The sequence below is a fragment of the Hyla sarda genome, chromosome 5, assembly GCF_029499605.1.
Source record: "Hyla sarda isolate aHylSar1 chromosome 5, aHylSar1.hap1, whole genome shotgun sequence".
NCBI classification, from domain to species: Eukaryota; Metazoa; Chordata; class Amphibia; order Anura; family Hylidae; genus Hyla; species Hyla sarda.
In genome coordinates, this window is record NC_079193.1 from 116,665,381 (window position 1) to 116,683,047 (window position 17,667).

Consider the following 17,667-nt stretch of genomic DNA (forward strand, 5'->3'; position numbering starts at 1 on the left):
CTTACTCTTAAAATTATCAAAATAAATATGTTTAAAATGTAATATAAAAAATCGGCCACTGTTCTGGTCTCTGCTGCAATTAATACAGTGAGTTTGGTCTCCTCCGAGCATGGCACGAGACCAAACTCAGGAAGTGCTTCTGGCTGCACTGAGCTTGATTTACAGTTGCACAGCACCTCAGTGAAAGATGTAAAGCCTGAAAGCTGCAGACACCCTCACAAAGCTGCACAGAGCCTGAGGTCTTCAATTCTTCACAGTACTGCAAAGATGTGAGGGCGGAAGTGGTCCCCCAGCGGGCTTCAGTAATGTCACGTCTGATGGGAAATGCCCACTTTCTCCTGCTGGGAGATTGCACTATGTGAGCAAGAAGAACGGTAAGATACAGAGGGGTGATAAATATAAGGCTGAGTTAGCTTAGAAAAGTTTATTTGGTGATAGGTACTCTTAAATAAAAGGAAAAAACAAATATAAAGCGTTTTACATAAGTTAGTACACCCTTCACATTTTTGTCAATATTTTATTATAGCCTTTCATGTGACAACACTGAAGAAATGATACTATGCTACAATGTAAAGTGGTGAGTGCACAGCCTGTATAAGTGTTTGTTATTGCCACACAAAATAACTTAACACAGCTATAAACCTCTTCAGGGACTTAAAGGGGTACTCCGCCTCTAGACATCTTATTCCCTATCCTTTTGGATAAGATGTCAGATCGCCGGGGTCCCGCTGTTGGGGACCCCCAGGATCTACCATGCAACACCCACAACCGCTGGAGGTCCTCAGGCTGAGTCCATCTCGACCACGGGTACGGAAGATCGTGGTGTCATGACTCCGCCCCTCAATGCAAGTCTATGGGAGGGGGCGTGACAGACTTGCATTGAGGGGCGGAGAGTGACATCACATGGGGGCGGAGTCGTGACATCACGATCGTCCGTACCCGTGGTAGAGATGGACTCAGCCTGAGGACCTCTAGTGGTTCCGGAAGCCGCTAAAGGTGGGTGCCGCATGGTAGATCCTGGTGGTCCCCAGCAGCGGGACCCCGGCAATCTGACATCTCTGACCTGTGTCATTTTCTGCATGAACTCAGATGCTTTTACTTTTCATTCTGATTATGAGAGATTGTATTTTATATTCTACGTATTCTACTTTAAAGGTAGCGGTAAATTTTCATATATACTTGTATAATTTTTTCTTTAAAAACATTTTTTTTAAATATAAATTTTTCTAAATTTTAAATGCTCTGCTTGTAAGGAAAATGGACATGCCAAATAATTGTATTGATTCACATATATTTTATGCTGACATCATTAAGTAGATATGTTTAACTTTTTGAAGACAGAGGGCTTCAAAGTTTAACGGCAATTTTTCACAAAAGATTTAAAATTTAAATGTTCAGGGACCAGTTCAGATTGAAGGGGATTTGAGTGGCCTTCATGTTAGAGATCCCCCCATAAATGACCCCTTTATAAAAACTGCACTCAGTATTTAAAGTGAGATTCAGAAAGTTTAACTCTTTAGGTGTTTACAGGAATAGCCGCAAAGTGAAGGTGCAAAATCAAAATTTGAAACCCTCCTCTAGAGTTCTGAAATACATACAATGGTAATTCATTGAGCCCTCAACATACGATGGTAATTTATTCCAAATGAACCATCGTTACTTGAATTTATCGTATGTTGAGGGATCCGTGCAACAATAATATACAAAGTTATACTCTCGTGTCCCCACCGCTCAGGACAGTTACTGCTGCCCTGGTTCTTCGCTCGCCATCGCCGCCATCACTTCCCCGGGGTGTCCCTGCCGCTCCGGACCATCGCTCTCCATCGCTGTCATCATGTCCCCGGGGTGTCCCCGCCGCTCCAGACAGTCACCGCTGCCCTGGATCATCGCTCTCCACTGCAGTCATCACATCGCTGCGCACGCCGCTGCTATTGGATGACTGGACGGCTTGGGCAGCGACGTGATGACGACAAAGAAGAGTGACAGCCATTCACCAGAACACACGGGGCACATTAAATGGCTATCCGGGGACAGCTGAAGCAGTCTGCACTGCCGGATAGCAGTTTATGCGATGGCCCCGACATACCAAGCATCGGATGTTGATGCTGCCTTCAACATACGATAGCCTCTAAGAGGCCATCGTATGTTGAAATGACCGTATGTCGAGGCAATCGTAGGTAAGGGGGATCACTACCAGATATGCTGACAAAAGTGCTGAGCGCTCATACGGAGCAACATTTGCCGGGTGTATCGCTAATTTTTCATTTTTACAAGGGGTAAAGGGAGAAAAGGCCCCATGAAATTTGTAACCCTATTTCTCTTCTAAGTATGGAAATACCCCATACGTGGACAAAAATTGCTAAAAGGGAGCACAGCAGGGCTCAGAAGGGAAGAAGCGTCATTTGGCTTTTGGAGAGAGAATTTGGCTGGAATAGTTTTGGGGTCCATGTCGCACTTACAAAGCCCCATGGTGCCAGGACAGTGGAATGCCCCCCTCATGTAACTATTTTGGAAATTAGACCCCTCAAGGAATGTAATAAATTTTAAAAACAGAGGGCATTTACACCCCACTGGATTTTGACAGATTTTTGGAACAGTGGGCTGAGAGTATGAAAAAGCAATTTTTTATTTTCTTTTCACAGCCCACCATCAGACACCTGTGCGGTTAAAATGCTTACTGCATCCCTTATTACATTCCTTGAGGAGTGTAGTTTTCAAAATGTGGTTTCTTGTGAGGGGTTTCCACTGTTCTGGCACTGTGGGGGCTTTATAAACGTGATATGGTCTAACTACATCCATTCCAGCCAAATGCACTCTCCAAAAGCCCAACAGCGTGCCTTCACTTATGATACCACACATGGTGTATTTCCATGCTCGGGAGAAATTGGGTTACAAATTTTGTAGGACATATTCTCATTTTACTTCTTGAAAAAATGAAAAGTTGGGGTCTACGCAATCATGTTAGTGTAAAAAATAAATTTTTCTCATTTATACGAACCTCTGCTAAAATTTGTTGGACACCCATGGTGTCCAAAATGCCCTTTGCACCCCTTATTACATTCCTTGATTGGTGAAGTTTCCAAAATAGTTACACGAGGTGGGTTTTCCACTGTCCTGACACAATGGGGTGCAACATGGACCCCAAAAACTATTCCATCCACATTCTCTCTCCAAAAGTCAAATGGTGCTTCCTCCCTTCTGAGCCCTGCTGTACACCTGCTTAGCACTTTACTCTGGAGAAATAGGGTTACACATTTTGTGGGGCTTTTTCTCCTTTTACCCCTTGTAAAAATGAAAAATTATGGGTTACACCTGGCAAATGTTGCTCATTCCCTTCTGAGCACCGCACTTTGTCAGTATATCTGGTATTTCTATGTGAATCAACACAATTTATTTGGCATGTCCATTTTCCTTAGAAGCTGAGCATTAAAAATGTTGAAAAATGCATATTTTTTCTCTTTTTTTTTAAAGAAAAAAAGAATTTTTTTTCCTCTTATTGCGTTGTAGTCAGAACTGTAAAGTGTAATCTCCCCAATACAGGTCACCTGTCTCTGTCTAACTCAGGAAGAAGCAAAGTGCCGCCTACAAAAAAATCAAAATGCACAATTCACTAGGTCCAGATGGCATTCAACCCTGTGTTCCAAAGGAATTAAAGGAGAACTACGGAAAATTATCGTCCATACTGTTGGCAGGAAAAAATATATAAACAGGTACATACCTTCCTTAGCTGCCCTGGTAACCAGCTCCGCCGTGATCATCTTTCTGGTTGCCGATGGTCAGCGAGTCATACTGCACTCAGCCAATCACCGGCCGCAGCGAAGTCCCGACTCGGCCGGCGATAGGCTGAGCGGCAGTGTAACGTTTTTGGCCCCGCCAGCAGGTGCCGGTGTAGTGAAGAATTGTGTGTCTAAGCGTTCTTGCAAAAAAAATTCATTGTGCGACAAAATTGAAGAAAAATTGTCATTTTGTAACTTTTGGGGGCTTCCGTTTCGAAGCAGTGCATTTTTCGGTAAAAATGACACCTTATCTTTATTCTGTAGGTCCATACGGTTAACATGATACCCTACTTATATAGGTGGGATTTTGTCGTACCTCGGAAAAAAATCATAACTACATGCAGGAAAATTTATATGTTAAAAATTCTCATCTAACCCCTGTAACTTTTATTTTTCCGTGTACGGGCCGGTATGATGGCTCATTTTTGGTGTTGTGTTCTGAAGTTTTAATCGGTACAATTTTTGTATTGATCAGACTTTTTGATCGCTTTCTAATCCTTTTTTTTTTCATGATATAAAAAGTGACCAAAAATACGCTATGTTGGACTTTGGAATTTTTTTGCATATACGCCACTGACCGTGCGGTATAATTAACTTTATATTTTTATAGTTCAGACATTTCCAATCGGCGCCGCACACTATTAGCCCAGGGTCCCGGCTATAGTTAGCAGCCAGGAGCGACCCAGTGTGATGCGGGGTCAGAATGTGACCCCGTTTTAAACACCTGGACCGGGCATAGGGCGTCCTACGTTTTAGTTTTTTCCTCCTTGCCTTCTAAAAATCCTAATTTTAATATTTTAATTCACAGACCAATATGAGGGCTTTTTCTTTGCGCGACCAGATGTCGTTTGTAATGGTATCACTCATTTTACCATATAATGTATGGCGCAACCCAAAAAATACTATTTGTGTGGGAACATTGATAAGAAAACCGCAATTTAGCAATTTTGGAAAGTTTAGTTTTCATGCTGTACAATTTACGGTAAAATAGACTTGTTTTCTTTATTCTGTGGGTCAATACGATTAAAATGAAAAAAAAAAAAAAGGGGAAACAAGGTGCGCTCCTAGTATAGAGGTTTAAGGTAAGCAGGTGCTCCAGAACGGTTTAAATCTGCTTACCAGATGATGTTGCGCTGCGGGCGCAACACCGCGATGAGCCCGTAATATCACAATGTAGACGGAGGTCAGCTGGCCAAGGCGTCCTTCTCAAGTGGCTCAGGGTCACTTCAGTGAAGATAAACAGCGTTTGGATGGGTATCCGAGAAAATAGGACACTGCCAGGCGCTTGTCCTCAAAATAATGAAGGTCTAGACCACGCAAAATGGCTGCAAGGACGATCACTTTCATGGTCCCCAACATTTGTAACAATTGTATGGAAATACCCCTATGTGGGCATAAACTGTTGCCTTGAAATACGACAGGGCTCAGAGGTGAGAGAGATCCATGTGCATTTGAGGGATAAATTATGTATTTGAATAGGGGCGGACTTCCCTAAAGCAGTGTTTCCCAAACAGGGTGCCTCCAGCTGTTGTAAAACTACAACTCCCAGAATGCCTGGACAGTTGACGGCTGTTCGGCCATGCTTGTAGTTTTGCAACAGCTGGAGGCTCAGTTTAGGAAACAGTGGCGTATGAGCCATTTTTTATCTTTTATGGGGGAGAAACTGTGTAAGGGTGTATATGTAGTGTATTACTCTTTACTTTGTGTAGGTGTAGTGTAGAGTAGTGCAGTGCTTTTACAGTACGTATACATGGTCGGGTTTACAACAAGTTTAGGCCACAGCAGATTTTCCACAACTCAAACTCTGAGTGGGAAACTTAATGTAAACCCACTTCTAGGGCATGCTGGGAGTTGTAGTTATACAACAGCTAAAAGGCACATAACTATAATTCCCAGGATGTCCTTTGGCTGTCTGTGCATGTTTCGAGTTGTAGATATGCAACAGTTAGAGGCACACTTTGATAGAAAAAAGTGCCACTAGCTGTTTCATAACTACAACTCCAAGCATGCACGGACAGCCAAAGGGCATGCTGGGAGTTGTAGTTATGCGCATCCAGAGGTACTCAACAAGCTGCCCACTGCTGCCAACCTTTTTTGCTCTGGCCACCAATAGCCATTAAGATTAGTTCTTATTCTTTAATTCCCTGAATTGCCATGGCTGACAAGCTGTATGTAGTTTTTTTCTGGACTGGGCAGCCTCCAATTTAAGCCATGTTATGGCTGTTATTGATGAGTTTGGCACGTACTCTGGCCTTAAGATCAATTCGAGCAAATCTGCTCTGATGTCCCTGTTCCACACCACCTAACTTGACCTGTGTGCTCTCTTCATTGCCTCCTGGTGAGTAATTTAAATATTTGGGTCTAAACATTCCTAAAACTGGAGTTTAATGTATCCCCTCTCAGAGTTTACCCGTACAAAATTTACACTATGGAGTACCTCATCCTTAACAGTTTCTGGCCGCATGAATTAAATTAAAATTATATTACTATCTAAACTGTTGTATGTTCTGCAACATAGTTTGGTTATTGCCCCTACCTTCTTTAATAAGTCTATTCATTCTCTGATGTCTTCATTTATATGGGGTAACTCCTGACCTAAACAAAATATGTAAAGACAAAGGAGACTGGCTTCCCAAATTTTTTCTTTTATTATATGGACGGTGATCTTCGGCCTTTATATTACTGAATGCCATCTATGTCCTTACCAAATTCTAAGGCAGTGGTTCTCAACCTTTTTCGCGACTGTACACTAAAAGGGTTAAAGTATGTCCGCGGGTACCCCTCTGCCGTAAGATTGCACGGAACTTACGCACGTGGGGTACCCGCGGACAAAATAAGTACTTAATCTCAAAATGGCGTGTGCTTACCTTTCCAATGCGATACTTAATCCCTTTGTGCCATTATTCCACCTCCCTCTGATCCCCTTTTGCCATCATCGGATAATGGCATAAGGGGGAGAATAAAGGCACATGGGGATTATGATAACTACCCCCCCCCCCCCCCAATCCATATTGATCCCCTTGTGCCATTCTTCCCCCCTCCCTCTGGTGCCCTTTGGGCATTTCCCCATTCTTCCCCCCCCCCCCCCCCCCTCCGATCCCCCTGGGGCAATATATGAGATACATACAATCACACCCTCACATATTGCGGTGTTACACTTAGTTTTACATACTTACCAGGCCTGTGTCTATCCCGTTTGGCAGTAGTCGGAGGGCCGCACTGACAGGTGACATCCTTCTGCGCTGTGACGGCACCTCCACGCAAAATCAGGGACATCACACTTCAGGATCAGCAGCTACTGCAGCTCACGTAAAGTGGCAGCGGCCGCAGGTACAATATGAGGAGCTGCCGACGACTGCAGCGTCCAATTCCCGCTCTGCGCTGCCAAATATTGGCCAATACATGGCAGGTATTTGTCAGCAAATTGCTGTACCCCCGCATAACCCTTAGCGTACCCTTAGGGGTACGCGTACCCCTCGTTGAGAATGCCTGCTCTAAGGCTATGTTTACATGACAGAATTTCCATGCAGCATCCAGTGACAAAAAATTCTGCTTGGAAATGTTGCTACATAGTTAACATTGTGGTGAACGGAAATCCCGCTGTCCCATTCACCTGGCAGATTTTCCACTAAGTTCTGCATTCCGGATTCTCTATAACCTCCTTCCCACGCCAGTTGCTCCCCCTCCTCCTTCCCCTCTCTCCCCTTTCTCGTCCCTTCTGTCTGATAAGGTGGAGTACTTGGTGGCTCCTTTGTCGGCTAAGGGATTATCCCGGGTGATAAAGGATGTTCCAGGAGGCAAAAGCCCAGGCACAGATGGCTACACGGCCAAGTTCTACAAAATCTTAGAGCCTTCTTTGTCCCCCCTCTTGCTATCAGTTTTCAATTCTCTCTCTCCTTCATGTGCCTCTACCCTTGCACATGTTGTTGTACTCCCCAAACCAGGGAAGAACCCGCATATATGTGGGAATTACCACCCCATCTCCCTACTGAATGAAGATTTACTCCAAATTACTAGCAAACAGTCTTCACTCTATCCTCCCTTTCCTTATCCATTTGGACCAGGAAGGCTTTGTGCCAGAGAGGGAAGCCAGGGATAACACGCTTAAGACTTTAGACATTATTTATCATGCCCGCATGCAGAAGATCCCTCTGGTAGTCCTATCTTTGGATGAAGAAAAAGCTTTTGACCATGTGTCCTGGTCCTCCCTGGCACAAACTCTCCAACACATTGGTTTGGACCTCGTGTTTGCAGATAAGATTGTGGCATTGTATAATCGGACCCAGGCAGCCCATCTAAAAATGTATGGATCCTTGTCTGCTCCCTTTGCTATTCACAATGGTACTAGACAAGGGTGTTCCCTGTACAGGGTCCTGTACGTCCTGGAACATCTCCTGGCCTCTATCAAAGCTGACATTTGTGTAGTTTCATCCGGAGACCGTGAATTAAAATGTTCGGATGAACTCTTGGTCTCTTACCAATCCGTTGGTGTCTTTACCAGTGCTCATGGCCAGGCTCTCCAAGTTTGGCCGTTGGTCCAGCTTTAAGATACTTTCTCGACGGTATCGGGTGCCGGATTCTTGCTGGAGATGTGGATCTGCCGAGGGCAAGATGACACACGTGGTGGAGCTGTCAGGCTTTGTCCGCATTTTGGGACTCAGTCTTTTCAAGTTTGTAAAGACCATGACGGGAATAAGTATCCCTTGTGACCCCCAGTGCTGTCTTGCTATTTATGTTCGCCCTGGCCATTTCAAAATACAAATGCTCCTAACTAAGCAACCTCGGCCAGGCAGCTAAAACTGTCATCCCACGACACTGGCGTTTATCATGGCGTTGCTTGAGGCGGCCCTGACTATGGGGGAGTTCCTTACAGTTGCCCCCTGTGAATTGGACACATTGTGTGTGTGTGTGTGTGTGTGTGTGTGTGTGTGTGTGTGTGTGTATGTATGTATGTATGTATGTATGTGTGTATGTGTGTGTGTGTGTGTGTGTGTGTATGTGTTCCTTACAGTTGCCCCCTGTGAATTGGACACGTGTGTGTGTATGCGTGTGTATGTGTTGTTGGAGTAGTTCCTATGCCCCTTCCTTTCACTCTCTCTCCTCTCCTCCTCGTGGCGTGTGTGGTGGCCGGCAGGGGCGTTTGTCTTCTTTGATCCCTCTTACATGCCTGTTTGCTTGATGATCTCCTTCCCCCCAATGAACCTTTATTTTTTCTCTCTACTTTGTTCCCTTTCCTGTCTCTCCCTTTTCTTTCCTTTTTCCTGCTTTTCCCTTCATTAGCTTTTCTCATGTTTGTCCTTTTTGGCTTCCCGGTTTTGTGTAGTTTGTCTGCAGCCTTATTTCAGCTGCTGCTCATTCACATGTATTGGCTTATGCCTATGGTTAAACTTCACTATCGGTCTCAGCCTATTTTTAATGGTACCACTTGCTACATCCTCACGGTCCCTTAATTCATTTTATACCTATGTGCTTGCCTTTTGTTCTCGCTGTTTGAGTATTGTGCTTTTTGAACTGACCGACCAGGTCTACTTTGTTTTTAAGTAAAGTAAAACCTACATAAACTGAGTATCCTTGTAACCGTGTGGACCTACAGAATAAAGATAAGGTTGGGTCCAAACTACGGTTTAAAGATACAGGAACTGGGTGGGTGGGAGTGAAAACCGGGCGCTCCCCTATCCCAGCCGGACCCGGCCCGTATCTCGTTCATTTCGATGAGCCGACTTGAGTCATATAGTGACACCGGTCGGCTCATTTTTGCCCCTATCTGGTTTTCTGACCAGACCTAAAACCATTGTATGTAGATTGTTATAAAATGATTCATGGCCATACAAAGTACAATTGGTAACATAAAAAACAAGCCCTTATATGGGTCTGTAGATGCAAAATTGCAAGTGTTATTTTTAGAGGGGGAGGAGGAAAAAGCATAAGTGCAAAAACGAAAATTGGCCCGGAAAAAGCGTACTCGTCAGATCACCCAGAAAAACTAAAACTTTAATATGTTGTTCAGTACTTCATCCTGATCATGTACATGAAATTTTCTACGACAAATATTTCTCTTAGAATTACCTTATTTTTTTCCAACATGCAGCAAGAATTGTGTTCATAAACTTGCAGTGGGCGTGTCCCTCTTCTCCTCAGTGTGATAACCACTCCCCCTTCCTCACTCTGCTCTGACTCACTGGTCTCGGAAGAGAGATCTGTAACACTTTCCTCTCTGGTTTTATGCTATACACACAAAAGCTGTGTGCCTACAGCTTTTTCAACCTGTTGCAAAACTACAACTCCCAGCACGCCCACACTTTATTTGGCTGTGCAGGCATGCTGAGAGTTGTAGTTTTGCAACAGCTGGAGTCATATGATTGTTAAAACTCTGATTTACAGCAATGTTCCTGCAATCTATGTTCCACCTCTTGAAAAATATACAACTCCTAGCAAAAAAGGCTGTATACAGTTGTCCTCCTGTATTACATACACACAGTTTGTATAGATACACATACATTCACTTTATATATTCATACACGCACATTACATAGACACACAGATACACACATACATATATCCACACACACACACACACACACACACACACACACACACACACACACACACATATATATACACATTCAGGGACACTTTAGTTTAATCCATCCTCTTTTCAGTCCTGCTCACTGCCAGCACTCTGCACATGCCCCTCCCCCCTGCTTCTCACACAGAGAGAGGAAGTGAAAATAAACACAGGCAGGCAGAGTGATGGGGCTGGGAGCAGCCTGGATCTGCATGCAGCCCTGTCAATCACGAAGTTGGTCCATGACGTAGGTGATGACCAGTGGACACTGCAGGACTGAAAAATTTCTATTGAAAGCAATTGCAAAACCTATATTTTTTGCATTTTTTACAACATACCAAAAGTTTCTATTTCTGACAGTGCCCAATTAAGGCCAAAATGGGCTTGGAACTTAAGGGGTTAACACAATGGTACCTGACCCATTATCCTCCCCTTTATGCTGACTGTGTAATGTGATGCCTAGAGACATGTTACACATTTGGTGGGGATGTACAGGAGTTTTATACAGGGATGTCTTTGATTTATATAATATTGTAACTAATTTGTACTCTTACCGGAGCCATCTCCGGAAATAGCATTACTTTCAATGCTGCTCCCTCTTTCCATAGGTAGAGGGAAGATATACAGTACTTGTTTTTTTTTTTTATAATTGCAACCAGACAAATTATAGTAAAAACATGGAGACCAGTTACAGAGATTGGAGGAAATTCATGCCTCTGACTATGACCAACATAGCAAATATTGGAATAATTGGGGTGAAAGGATATTTGTTAGAGTGTCAAAAGCTTTGAAAGAGTGGTTGAAGATTGGTGTCATTTTGGAGTAGATAGACTATAAAAATCTGCTAAAACATGGCCCAGTGCTGCACTGCCCCCATCAGGGTAAATACTCACATATCACCTCAAGGGCAGGGATACCGCGTACAGTATAGTGTGTCAGCGCCGGCGGTCCACAACAAACAGGAGGACAAGGAGGGTAGCGCTTGCGGGTGATATGTGAGTATTTACCCCGAAGGGGACAGCGCAGCGCTGGGCTGATAATTCAGTCATTCCCGAGGGGGAGGGGCCAAACCGGTATTGCAATATGGGGAAAAATTCTTATCGTGCAGGATAAAAATTTCAGTATTCGGTATGAACCGGTATACCGCCCAGCCCTAGTTTAAAGGCTAAAAAAAAAATATATTATATTGAACACAAAATTTTGTAAAATTCGGAAGTCAATAGGACTCAATTAAAATCAGTACAAATTCCACGCACATTCTGAAAGAAATTTGCAAAACTACAAAAAATCTGCTGCCAGCTTGGCAGAAAAGAGTCTGAGTGGAAGCACATAAATCCCACTGTGTGAACATAGCCTATGAGTCACTTAACATATGCTGCCCCGCTGGAATGCTATGCTGAAATTGGCTAGATCTGTCTGGTGTCATCTGGTACAATCTTGTCTCTCATTCTTACTTGATGTTTCTGTACTATCAAGCATCAAGGCTTGCCTCTTTGGCTCCCTTGACAAGGAACTCGACATGCACATTTTCCGTCGGTATACACTTTTCGTTGCACGAAAAGCCATGGTTTTGAGATGGATGGCAAACGAGCTACCTTGAAATGCTCTGTGGAAATGGCTAGTTAATGTGGTTATTAAATTTGAGAAAGTGTTTACTCATCATTGTGAATGTCCTGTGAATTTCTCTAAAATTTGGCATGTCAGGAATAATTCTCCTACGATGAGTGGAAGATTCTTTTTTAGGCACCTTGAAGAAGACATATTCCTCTATAATATGTGTTCTGCTTTTGGTTAATTTGAAGGAATCCTTAAAATTCTGTCATGACTATAATATGTCGCTTATGGAGCTTGGTTGAATGTTAATTACAAGGTTTACTGTTACGGTATTATCAGTAATCGATGAATTCTGAACCCCTTTATTCAGGACTTTTCACAACATCTTTGCCAATTGCCTTATATAATGTATTTGAAATTCATGTATGTAATATACTATTTATGCCTATTTTGCTACATTATGCTTGTCTTATTTTAGTGTCAATAAAACGAGTTTAATAAAAACAAAAACAAAAAAACGGAACAATTCTGAATAGCTAAGACTTACAGATATGCAGACGATGGACAGGGATAGCACGGCATACAGAACATGGGCAAGGAAGCTTGGCAGGCCGGCTCCTGCCTCAAATGCGCACTAGACTGGCTTTGCATACTAGCAATTGGGGGGGGGGGGGCTTATATATTAAAAATGGCTGGACAGATTTTAGTAAGTATAAAAAAAATTACTCCTGTTTACCTGCACTATAACCCAGTGTATTGAGTTTCATGCAAGTGAACTGCCTGTCAGTTTCTCTTTAATTATATACCATCCCTTCATTAATAAACTTAACACTGTGACCACATTAATGACACATATACCATGCCACCATTAATGCACGACACTGTGTCCACATTAATGAACTATAAACTGTATGTATGTATGTATGTGTATATATATATACACATATATATATTTAACTGTGTGTGTATTGTGTGTATATTGTGTGTGTATATTGTGTGTGTGTGTATTGTGTGTGTGTATTGTGTGTGTGTGTGTAAAACCAAGCTAGACCTCATGTGGCTGGAGTGTGTCAGCAGTTCCTGCAAGAGGAAGGCATTGATACTATGGACTGGCCTGCCCATTCCCAGATCTGAATCCGATTGATCACATCTGGGACATTAATGTCTTGCTCCATCCCCCAACAGATGGTTGGCAGATGGTTTAGTCCAGGTCTGGGAGGTCTGTGGCCTTGCTTACCTTAACAGTAGAGACGCTACCCCCTAGTTGTATCACTATCCTCTTTCATGTTCTTACTGTAACAAGGACTGCTATTGCTCAATATTGGAAATCTACTAACGTTCCAGAGTTCCGAGCTATCAATGCGGTGATACGTCACAACCTCACGTTAGAAGGCCTAATTGCAAAACGTATGGGTCTCTCTAAACAACGTATTGACCAGTGGTTTGAATGGGCTAAGGCCTTTTGAATGTTTTATTATGATTTTCTGAAACAAGAGATGATTAGAAGTTGTAGGTCTACCTGTATATGATTATGTATGTGCTATGCTCACTGGATAGACCATGTTATGGTTATTGTTTATACTTTGTTATGATATCCTTGTTCTTCCCTCCGGGGATGTCTATGTTTATCTCATAAAAAACTAAAATAAAGTTTAAAAAAAAAAAACATTTTGCAAAAATGAACTTTATTAAACCAAAATCTTTCTGGGAAAACGTCTTGTTAACACATGAGACCAAGATATAGCTTTTTGGTAAAGCACATCATTCTACTGTTTACTGAAAATGGAATGAGGCATATAAAGAAAAGAACACAGTACCTACAGTAAAATACACTGCTCAAAAAAATAAAGGGGACACTTAAACAACACAATGTAACTCCAAGTCAATCACACTTCTGTAAAATCACATTGTCCACTCAGGAAGCAACACTCATTGACAATCCGTTTCACATGCTGTTGTGCAAATGGAATAGACAACAGGTGGAAATTATAGGCAATTATCAAGACACCCCCAATAAAGGAGTGGTTCTGCAGGTGGTGACCACAGACCACTTCTCAGTTCCTATGCTTCTTGGCTGATGTTTTTGTCACTTTTGAATGCTGGTGGGGCTTTCACTCTAGTGGAAGCATGAGACTGAGTCCACAACCCACACAAGTGGCTCAGGTAGTGTAGCTCATCCAGGATGGCACATCAATGCGAGCTGTGGCAAGAAGGTTTGCTGTGTATGTCGGCGTAGTGTCCAGAGCATGGAGGCACTACCAGGAGACAGGCCGTACATCAGGAGACATGGAGGAGACAGTAGGAGGGCAACAACCCAGCAGCAGGACCGCTATCTCAGCCTTTGTGCAAGGAGTAGTACTGCCAGAGCCCTGCAAAATTACCTCCAGCAAGCCACAAATGTGCATGTGTTCAATCAAATGGTCAGAAACAGACTCCATGAAGGTGGTATGAGGGCCTGAGGTCCACAGGTGGGGGTTGTGCTCACAGCCCAACACCGTGCAGGATGTTTGGCATTTGCCAGAAAACACAGATTGGCAAATTCACCACTGGCGCCCTGTGCTCTTCAAAGATGAAAGCAGGTTCACACTGAGCACAAGTGACAGATGTCACAGAGTCACTGGAGACGCCGTGGAGAACGTTCTGCTGCCTGCAACATCCTCCGCCATGACCGGTTTGGCTGTGGGTCAGTAATGGTGTAGGGTGGCATTTCTTTGGGGCACCGCACAGCCCTCCATGTGCTTGCCAGAGGTATCCTGACTGCCATTAGGTACCGAGAGAAGATCCTCAGACCCCTTGTGAGACCATATGCTGGTGCGGTTGGCCCTGGGTTCTTCCTAATGGAAGACCATGCTAGACCTCATGTGGCTGGAGTATGTCAGTAGTTCCTGCAAGAGGAAGGCATTGATGCTAAGGACTGGCCCGCCAGTTCCCCAGACCTGAATCCGATTGAGCACATCTGGGACATCATGTCTCGCTCCATCCACCAATGCCATGTTGCACCACAGGCTGTCCAGGAGTTGGCAGATGCTTAAGTCCAGGTCTGGGAGGACATCCCTCAGGAGACCATCCCCCACCTCTTCAGGAGCATGCCCAGGCCTTGTAGGGAGGTCATATGTGCACGTGGAGGCCACACACACTACTGAGCCTCATTTTGACTTGTTTTAAGGACATTACATCAAAGTTGGATCAGCCTGTAATGTGGTTTTCCACTTTGATTTTGAGTGTGACTATATATACAGACCTCCATGGGTTGATAAATTTGATTTCAATTGTGTGATTTTGTTGTCAGCACATTTAACTATATAAAGACAAAAGTATTTCATAAAATTAGTTAATTCATTCAGATCTAGGATGTTTTATCTTAGTGTTTCCTTTATTTTTTTGAGCAGTGAATGATGGAGGTTCAATGATGTTTTGGGGTTGTTTTGCTGCCTCTGGCACTAGTGCCTTGAATGTGGGCAATGCATCATGAAATCTGAGGACTACCAACGGATTTTAGGTCGCACTGTACAGCCCAGTGTCAGAAAGCTGGGTTGGCGTCCGAGATCTTGGGTCTTCCTGCAGGACAATGACCCCAAACATACATCAAAAAGCACCCAGAAATGGATGGCAACAAAGCGCTGGAGAGTTCTGAAGTGGCCAGCAATAAGTCCATATCTAAATCCCATTGAACACCTGTGGAGAGATCTTAAAATTGCTATTGGGAAAAGGCACCCTTCCAATAAGAGAGGCCTGGAGCAGTTTGCAAAGGAAGAGTGGTCCAACATTCCAGCTGAGAGGTGTAAGAAGCATATTGATGGTTATAGGAAGCGACTGATTTTAGTTATTTTTTCCAAAGGGTGTGCAATCAAATATTAAGTTAACGCTCCTTTCACACTGAGCATTCATCAGTTTTTAAACGTCCGTTTTCTGTGTAAAAACGGATGTATAATAATGGATGAAATAACGGGTGCTAACGGCTGAATAAATATTAATCCGTTAAAACCCATTCTAACATCCCTCATGTATGGCCATTTTAACACCTCTGCCTACAGACTCCCACAGCCGGGACTACTACTACTCCCATCATGGAACAGACTTGTTTCCATGATGGGAGTTGTAATTCGCAGGCTGCAGAAGTCTGCAGACAGCTGGGGAGGCTACATTAGTGTTTGTACTACTATGGAACAGAGTCTGTTCCATGATGGTGGTTGTATTACAGGGGCTGAGGGATTGATCGCACCGGGTTTCACTTCTGAGATCTGATGCCATCCGAAGTTATTAAGCAGGGGAGTAGGAGGCATGGTCCGCAACCCTGCGATGTATCGTGTGTTTTTACTTTCATTTTGAAATCCACGCGGGGAGCCCTGAATGGTCGGTACTGAGGAGCCATTCAGGGCTCTCCGTGGGGTTTATAAAATGAACATTGTGAGTGGCAGTAAGGGTCCATATGTATATTAAAAGCACTGTGGGGGAAAGATATTTAGCACTGCAGGGGAGGGGGCAGACATATAGCCTATATATCTAGCCCCCCCAGTGCATTTATAATATACCCCCCCGCAGCGCATAAACAAGTCTGCTCCATGATGGGAGTAGTAGTAGTCCCTCAGCACTGCAGGAGTCTGCTGAGGTCACCTCTTCTGAGCATGCTCAGAAGTAATAACGGATATTATAAACCAGGTGCAAACGGATGACAAAGGCTCATCCGTTTGCCATAGACTTCAATGTTAAAAATAACAGCCGTTAATTTATCCGTTTCTTGAGACGGAAGAAATATTATTGTATGTTCCGTTAATTCTTCCCTCACAACTAACGTCCGTTAGTCATGACTGACTAAAACGGGTCATAACGGGTAATCAAAAAATCCCAGAGACTTTAATGGGATTTTGTAATGGACGTTTAACATCCTTTTTTAAAGCTCACTGGTGATTCGCTGGTGTTTTCTGTGGGGGGCCGGGCTGCTACCCTGGTCACATGCACGGATGCGGTCACATGATCGGGTTGCTCGAGGTGCTCCGCGTCACGTGTTGTGGCGTGGTGCGTCGCTCCGTGGGCGTTTCGTGTGCCGGAAGTCTCCGTGATGTGTTTGTCCATGCGCCGATGCATCATCCTGCACGGCGCAAACTCATATATTGTTCCGGTTGGTGCAGGTGAGCGGTGGGCGTTACTACGCCTTATCCCCCTTTGTGTATGTTTGATCTTATGGTGGAAATGCCCTCCTACACAAAATTGCTTGGGCACAGATAGATGACGCAAGTGTGGTAGGTCACGTTATGATTGGTTCATAGTAATATAAAAGGAGGGGTGGAAGTGGCATTGACCACGCCCTGGATGAAGCAGTAGCGAAACGTTGGGTTATGTGTTATACCCAGGTATACTCTGTCCCACTGCGGTCTCTTTATATGTTGCTTTATACTTTGCTATTAATATATACAGTATCAGAGTAACCTTTTTTATCATGTTGTATTATTGCATATGGGCTTAGCCCCATTATTAAGGGTCTGTTTACATACATCCTTGTTTACCAGATATATATTTATTCGTAGCCACCATTTTCAGTCTGGTCCATTGTGGCCATTATCATTATTGTCTGTTGTATCCTTTCCAATCCCTTTTATGGGTTTTTAATGTAATTTATGTATTCAATAAAGTATTGTTTGATCTCTAAAACGCATTTTTTCTTTTTTGTTATGCTCTTGTAAGTAGCATGGGATCAGTTACCCATTGGGGTAGTTTTCTGGTATTATCCTTTTTTTTAAAGCTTTTCTATTGTACGTTTATAACGGATCGTTT

The 17,667-nt window shown here is 43.5% G+C and overlaps 1 protein-coding gene across 4 annotated transcripts in view; it reads right to left on the reverse strand.

The window, feature by feature from the left end:
- Positions 1-17,667, reverse strand: part of TRIO (trio Rho guanine nucleotide exchange factor) — a 748,009-nt gene that overhangs the window by 607,186 nt on the left and 123,156 nt on the right. The gene's annotated exons all lie outside the window — the stretch shown is intronic.